We start from the raw sequence: 8,542 nt of genomic DNA, 5'->3' as shown, positions 1-8,542 counted from the left end.
CCACTGTTTGCTTGTTCTCTTCTAATTACTGCTGAAATAAAGGCTTTAGAGGACAGTTGACATTTCCTGATCTTAAGAAGACACTGTGATTTTTATTGTTGTGTTCCAACACTTCAACAGACATCTATGACTGTTTCACAGACATACGTAGGTTGGTAAATCTGAAGCAATAGCAGAATGTGACAGTAGACCATCTCATTCTCTCTTCCCTTCTTGTAGCCTTACTAATGAAGAATCAGACTACTTTGAAGGGCTGCTTATCAGTCCATCACTGTCTGTGAGGATTCTCCCCACCCAGACTTCCTTCAAAGATGCTCACTTTTGTGTGGGAAATTTTTTGCTTTCAGGTGAATGGAAGCAGCAAAATTTAATGATTCAAAGAACATTTTGTTTGGTTATGTCAATCAGCTGGACATTAAGATAACACATATAGAAATGTTGTGGATGATCTGTTTGGAGAGATGTAAATGATCACCTTGAACACTACATAAGTGAAAGGTTTCTGTGTAGTTCCCTTTTTGTTTGTTTGTTTTTGTGTGTGTTTTTTTTTTGTTTGTTTGTTTGTTTTACATAAGTCGCTACAAGTCTATTGTGAAATCACAAATGCTACAACATGAATATGTCACAAGCTGTAACAGTGCAGCAGAACTGTATTGCAGTGAAATTATTTCCAGTTCAGCTTTTGTTAAGCATATTTTCATTTAGAGAGCATGTAGAAAGACAAAAAAATACATTAGGGAATCCTCTAAGGGAAATGGTTAGAGATGTGCTAAGCAGAAAAATGGCCCAATACCTGTATACTTCTGTATACTTTCATCTACCCTTCATGGCAGATGCTACTCACATTTTGTTGGGAAAGCTGAGCCTTTCCCCTTCTGGAACAGACTAGGAAACATGCCTTAACTTGTGAAACTGCGTGGAAGATGTAATGGGAAACAAACACCTTGTAACAGTCCTGCAGCTCTTGACCTTATCTTCAACAGATATTGACAAAAAGAAACTGTGTCTCAATGCATTAACTACTGCTCAAGAGAGCAGTCTGATGTAGGAACTTTCCCTTGCTCCATATCCTCCACAGGTCCACAAGGCTGTATAGTGTTATCCTTTTGGTACAGTGTAGGGGAAACCAGCTGAATAGATGCTTGTTGTTGTAGTAGGTGAAATGGTAACTGTGAGCACAATGTTTTCGCACAGACTGGATATTGTACTTAAACTGTGGTACTCAGTTTGTGTTTTCGACTTCACAAAGTGTTATATATACATTGTATAATCTATTAGTACTATTAAAAATATGCACGTAATCTCTTATGCTAACAAACTTGACAGAAATAAGGAGTTGAACAGAGAAAGATTTGCTTTTAATTTAATATGTGGATTTGAGCATTCAGAACTGTGAAGTCATTTCTATCCTGGAGATGTTAGAAAGTGAATAGCTGTTTCAGTAATTTTTTTATCAGAGATGTTAGCAACCTCATGCTGAGAATAGGAGAAGTGTTTCTTCAGCTGCTATAAAGGTGACAAAGGAACAGTATCTGCTTGGAGAACATTAAAATAATAGTAATCACTGATGTTACATCTTGAATACATAGGTCTTACCTTTGCAAAGGTCGATCGACTTCATTTGTATTCCTAGAAATGTAGATAATAGTCCTGAACGTTACAAGGAAACTTCCCACAACAGCCCATCAGATGGGTAAAAATAAAAAAAAAAAAATAAATAAATAGAAATTCTAGTTATCTAGCATTTTTTTTATTTTTATTTTTTATTTATTCTCTGATCATATTTGGAATGGATAACTTCCCAAATTTACAAGTTATTCCATGAAGTCTGTACCAAAAATATAATGACAGGATTCATAGGAGTTGGAGAAAGACTTCTGAATGAGCAAATTCTGATTCTTCTTATATTTGATATTTTTTTTACAGTCCTTCAGTCCAACCAAGATCTTTCCATCATGGGATAGCTTATATTTTTCATGGCCATGCATAGCTGATGAAAAAACTATCCAAAAATGTAGCTTTCCATAGGGTGACTGAAATTTTTTTGGCAGAGATGAAAGTCTCATAATGACAAGTTGTGTGAAGTGGAAAAATCTATTCAAAAAAAATCTATTCTTTCTGATTACTTCCATGTGATGTTCCTAGAATCTTTCCCAAAATCTATCTTAAAGAAAATTCCCTAAGTATGAAAACCTCAAGTTTTTCCACTGGAAGATAGTCATGCACACTGTAGATGATGACTAACAGAGAAAAAACAAACAAACAAACAAACAAAACAAAACAAAACAAACAAACAAAAAAAAAAAAACAAAAAAAAAAACAAAAAAAAAAAAAAAAAAAAAAAAAAAAAACAGTTGTTCAGCCTGAAAGTTTTCTGGTTGTCCTTTGTCTAGGTTTGGGGCACAATGAGGAAGAATTTGGAAGATGTTCAAAAAATATAATCCTTGAAATAACTTTTAGTGAGCTGAGCCTCTGAACTAAGCATCTCGAAGAGAGAAAGGTATTGTGTAGTTGTCTGGTATTGTAGATTCTTAACTGTAAGCTGGAGAATGTGCAAACAACTAGAGGCAAGCAATTTTCACCTCAGGCTCTCCTGGTATCTGTCTGATCTGCACTTAGAGGAAGGTGACAGAAAGATCATCATGGAAGCTTCCCGGTGACTTTCTTCTGTAAACAGAAAACACACTGCTGAGACTGATGACACAGATATGGCAGTAAGTTATGAACTGATAGACAAAATGGATAAAAAAATAGATAAATTGTTCCAAACTTGTTCACCTTGCTGTTGATTCCCTACATCCTACCAAATTTTAAACAGTCCTCAGGCTAAAAACTTGTGTGAATTTCAAATTCTTGAAGGCCGTTAAGAATTTTATAGGTTTCAGAACCTGCAACAATATACTTCTGCTAACAGCTGTCTGCCCACTACACTGAATCTCCCGGTTACTGTGGCTGTTGTTAGAGCAGAGTTTAGCAAATAGTTTTTAGTATCTTTTTACTTGATCCCAGAATTGGGAGCATTTAGCGACACTGTTAACATGTGAGAAAAGTTCTGCTAGAATGATTAACTGCTTTGGAAAATAATTGCTACTTTGGGGCATTATTTACCATATTTATTTTTTTATACTTCTGTATCTAGACTGTAATTCCACATTTTTGGATTGAAGATAGGAAGATAAATATTAATTATGTGAGGTCATCAATTTGAATCAACTCAGACTATTCCTTTAATATGACAAATCCAGCACCCATTTAAATTCAAAAAAGCAGATTGTGGATTTTATTAATATCACAAAATAAAGCTTTTTGTTTGCAATATACATCAGCCTAGTAAAAAGGAGATCACCAATGCCAGCCCACTTTTTTCTTCAGTCTTTCAATACTGATGAATGCTGTATCATTTCAAACCAGTGCATTTCCTACAATATTATCCAGACACAGTTCTGTAGGTTTTTTTGGTGTATGGGATACCAGAACATGTTTCCATTGGTGTTCTTTCCCTTTCTATTTATTTTTATTTTTGCTGTTGGAAGAGTTGGAGTGCAGATGTTAGGGTGCCTCCTTGTAAAATGGAACAAAAGATTACCAGTCTGTGTGGCAGAAAAAATTACATGGAAGAGAAGACAGCAAATCACTCAGTAATCCCAGCAGCTTTAGAAAAGGAAATTGTGCATTCATTCACGTCCGAAAGAAGAAGTGAATCTGTCTGTCTATATATATAAATAATGTGATCATTTATGAATCCTGTTGTTTAATAAGTAGTGCCCAAATCTACCTTTATTTCCATTTAGGGGATCCAAAACAGATTTGAGAACATTTGTTTTCTAATTAAGGCAAAGAATTCCCGTTTGCAACACCAGGGGGCCCGGGTTCGAATCCCCCCTGTGGAGCAGGGGGTAGAAGTGCCGCTCTGCTACACAGAGGGCTCGAATCCCGGGAGTTGGACTCAATGATCTCTAAGGTCCCTTCCAACTCGCACAATACTATGATACTATGATACTATGAAATACTTTTCTGAAGGAAACAATAAATAAATAAATAAATAAATCTCAACCATTTTTCCTCAATTATTCAGTTCAACGATTCAACTGAATAATTATACTGCCTAACTACTACTCATCTATCATTCAGGCAAAACTGGAATTGCAGTTATTAATCAAAGTATATTATGATGGTTGGCAAAACGAATCACTGCTCCTCCAAAATAAACTTTTTGTCAGTGAAAACTGATGCATGTGATGCTTCAGAAAATATTGCCTTTTCTTTTAGTACTCCTATGGCTTTAGATTTTTCAAGTACCATTTCTGAAGATACTTATTTTGAGAAAAATATGACTTCATAAAACTTAGGGATTTTGTAACCAGATTTTGCAAGACAAATCATTCAATTCCTATTTGGCTTCAATTTCTTTTAAAGGAATCTTATGTTTGAATAACTTACTTTTAAAATATTTCTTATGGTGTTGTACTCAGAATTTCAAGCACAATTTAAATTATTTTATTAAATATAGCCTTTTTGTAGGATCCCACAAATGTTGGTGAGAACAATAAAAAATAAATTGTGTTAATGAACTGCTATCTGAGTTAAATTAAGAAATAAGAAAAATTGTATTAGCAAGCTGCTCATTCCTGTTCATAGGCATTCAAGAACTATAAATGGCTGGTATAGATGGCGCCAGAGATTTCTGGAATCACAGCAAATCCCCAACGATTTTACACAGAAAATAAAACTCTCAGGAGATTCTTCACAGCTGTACAATTTCTAGGAAGAATCTATATGCATATAATTAAATCAAGGAAAGAAAATAAGCATATCAATAGAAAGAAGCTTCATGGATTTTGTGAGAAAACAAAACCTTGTGAGATACTGATAGATAGAATTGCATATGTGTGAAAAGTGTGCTGTGACAGCCAAAAAAGCCAACTGCACCCTGTGAATCAGGCCCAGCTCTGCTAGCTGGTTAAGGGAAGAGATTATTCTGCTTTGAACTGTTCTGGTGAAGACTCATCTCAAGCACTGCCTGCAGCTTTGTGTGCCATAATACAAGGAGGACATAAATCAGAGTGTCCAAAAGACATGGCAATGATGGAGGGTCTAGAGGGCAGGACACATGAGGAGCAGCTCAGGTCCCTGGGTTTTTTCAGCTCAGAGAAGTCGATCTGAGGGGAGGCCTCTTGGCAGCTGTAGCTCCTCACAGGGATCAGAGGGCAGCGCTGAGCTCTGCTCTGTGCAACAGCGACAGGGCCCGAGGGAACAGCATGGAGCTGTGTCAGGGGAGGAGCAGCTGGGTGTTATGGAAAGGGTCTGCACCAGAGGACGGTCAGGCCCTGGAACAGGCTCCCCAGGGCAGGTCATGGCACTGAGCTGAGGGAGTTTGAGACGGTGTTAGGACAATGCTCTCAGAAATATGGTTTGAATTTTTTGTTGGGCCTGTGTGGAGTTGGGTACGATCATCCTTGTGGGTCTCTTCCAACTCAGGATGTCCTATCATTCAATGATTCAATGATTCTAATACTTGAAGGTATTCAAGTGAAAACTGAAGATTTCAGTCTATTAGCATTTACTTCTATCCTTAATTGTGCAATAATTTTTTTAGCATGGCATTTACATTCAGGAGGGCAGCATATGTTTTCCATGCAAGAGATAGCAACAATGTAATTGATCAAGGTTAAGTATCATAAACAAACTGAAAAGAGCAGTGCTGGACCCAGTTCATTGTACAAAGAACAGTTTTACCACTATGTATTTTTAAATTTCATTTTAATCTTTGTTTGGTCTATGCCTCAAAATAGATTATTTATGAATATTACATATTTTCAAATATGCAAATATTACAGTGAGCTAGAATCTAAACAGAATAGCTGATATAGCTGAATCAATATTTCCATATCAAGAAAATTACTGATAACATTACTTGAAAATAAATATTGCAGTTTTTAGAAATCTGAAAATAAAGCTCATTTCTTTTCATAAAAGTTATGTTTTGTATTCAACAGTTCAGTTAAGAAATGGTACACCTATGTTTCCTAGTAGCTTGTTGTGCATGTTTTTTAAAAGGCACATAGATAGCATGCAAGGGATGTTAATCAATTGTCTCTGATTCAAACACTCGATCAAATTACATAAATAAAAAGAATTTAACTGAGGCTATCAACTGTAGCCTTAAGCCAATTGACAAACAAATAGGATCTGGAAACACTAAGAAAGAAGTGAATGAACAGTTATCTATATACACTATTTCAGTTTCTATGGACATATTGCTATTCTGCACAGAAATGAGTATTAGTAATAAATGAATGATTTTGCATATACATGGAATACAGAAGAACTTCCCAATCAGAATAATCGAGAAAAGTCCTGTGTTTCCAGATTTTTTTTGAGTAATTTATGAAAGTTAGTTGCAGTTATGGTGTGGTTAGGGATAGCAAGAGGCTGGTAACACGTTCACTGCCAGTAGTATTTTTTCTGCACTAGAAACCTTTCAGTTCTGTATTTTAATGCAGATATAAGAGATTTTAAGGTCTTAGCTAAATCTGAATAGTTAATCTACACATGTATCTATGAATATCTAAGCATTTTTAAATTGAAAATAATTTTCTACTAAAGAATGAAAATTTTAAAAAGCATTTACGTACTTTCAGAAACTTTACATGAAAATTTTATTTCTTTTTTTTTTTTTTTTTTTGATTGTTAATTATACATATTTTTCTTCATAATTTTCCATAAATATATATGGACAAACTGGACATATTAGACACTAGTACAGGAATAGAAGTTAATGAGCAAAAATGCGTTTAAATACAATGTAATGCAGTGCATAAGCGGTTTACAGGATTAATATACATTATGAACAATGAATTTTGTCAGGTCAAAAAAGCATTTGGCATCTAGAAAGAAAACGTTATCATCCACCCAGATCTCTTTGGAACATAAATAGCACCTCTAGCTAATTGATTGTCAAAACAAATCAAAACAAAAAGTTTAGCCAACATATTCAAGTAAAAACCATACAGTATTGCAAAATACAAAAAGGAAGAAAAAAATATATATATTAGCCAGCAACAGTGGCAACAGCATGTTGAATTATTGCATAGGAATACCAAGTTCTATTAGTAGACTGCAGACATTGTGAATTTTCCAAGTAAGCCAGAATTGGAAAATACATCTATATCACAGATCAGGAAGGGTATTTACGTAAGTGCTTTATGTACCACTCTGAAAAATTTATCAAAGAAGAAAAAAAAAAAAAAAAAAAAAAAAAAAAAAGGTAATACTTTTTAAGAGTCAGAGACAAACGTAGGCATTTCACAAACTTGCCTACCTGCAGACAGAATAAAAACAGCACGTGAAAAATGTATTTAAAAATTGCCACTGTTTTTATAATTTAATGTTCTGGAGAGTTCCTCACAATAATTTAAGTGGAATAGTGTTTGCAGAGAGTTCAGTTTCCTCATTTTCCATAGTTTTTACAAGAATATCTTGTCTATCAATATCTCATATGATCTTGCAATACGTACTACAGTGTTGAACAATCAGTCTATGATTCACAGTCTGTTCAGAGATCACACAGATAATATTTTCAGAGCAAAAACAACCAACCAAACACTCCATACTCAGTGGAGGAGTTCTAGCCTAACAATGAAAATTCTCAGTGAATTTAGGTCAACTTCTGATTGAGCCATGCTTGAAATATCAGTATTATGAAATAATGAAGTTTTCTGAAGGAATTTCTGATATAAATAAAACCATCAGGAACTGAAAAATAATACTTTGCCATAGTAAAAAATCTCTACATTGTTCTATCATTTGCCGAAATCTTTTATCTGTGTATAAGTGTGTGTCATTTATTAGGCACAATATGCAACTTACTCTAAAACATTATATATATTTTATATATACATAAATATATATAATATATATAAATTAGAGTTTTATATATAAGGGAATACATATATACAGAGATACACACATACAGATATATATTCCCTTATATATATATTTATATATACACTTTCAAAAGACACAAATCACATTCTAAGAAAATAATAATAAAATGTAGGTTATGAACTGCTAAAAGAAGGCTTGAAAGGAAACAGATATTCTCTTTAGGAGTTAAACAGATTTGTTCGGATATTCATCCTCCCTATTTATAATTTACATTCAGAAGGATTTTTTGTTTGTTTTTGCTTTCTGTTTTTGCTTATTTACATCGACAAAGTAATACATATTGTGCGTTAATTGAGGGACTGATTCACTGCGCATATTATGTAGACATAACTAAATTTGCCAGTTGCAATAAATCCTGCATTTGTTGTGTTATGTCTGACATTCCTGAGATTTGATATGGTGAGAGTAAGGCTGAAGTCTCCACTGAAGACACATCACTTCCAAAGTCTGATAAAGCTTATGTTGACTTCAGTGGACTTTATGGACTGTTCTAGAAGGCAAGAATGGTTTTTAGACTAAGCAGAAGAGTGTATTTGATAAAACAATTCTCTCTCTCTCTCTTTTTTTTTCCCCAAGACCAATAATCATTCTTGTC

This window comes from Excalfactoria chinensis, chromosome 1, assembly GCF_039878825.1.
Source record: "Excalfactoria chinensis isolate bCotChi1 chromosome 1, bCotChi1.hap2, whole genome shotgun sequence".
NCBI lineage: Eukaryota > Metazoa > Chordata > Aves > Galliformes > Phasianidae > Excalfactoria > Excalfactoria chinensis.
Note: the sequence above shows the minus strand (reverse complement) of the source record.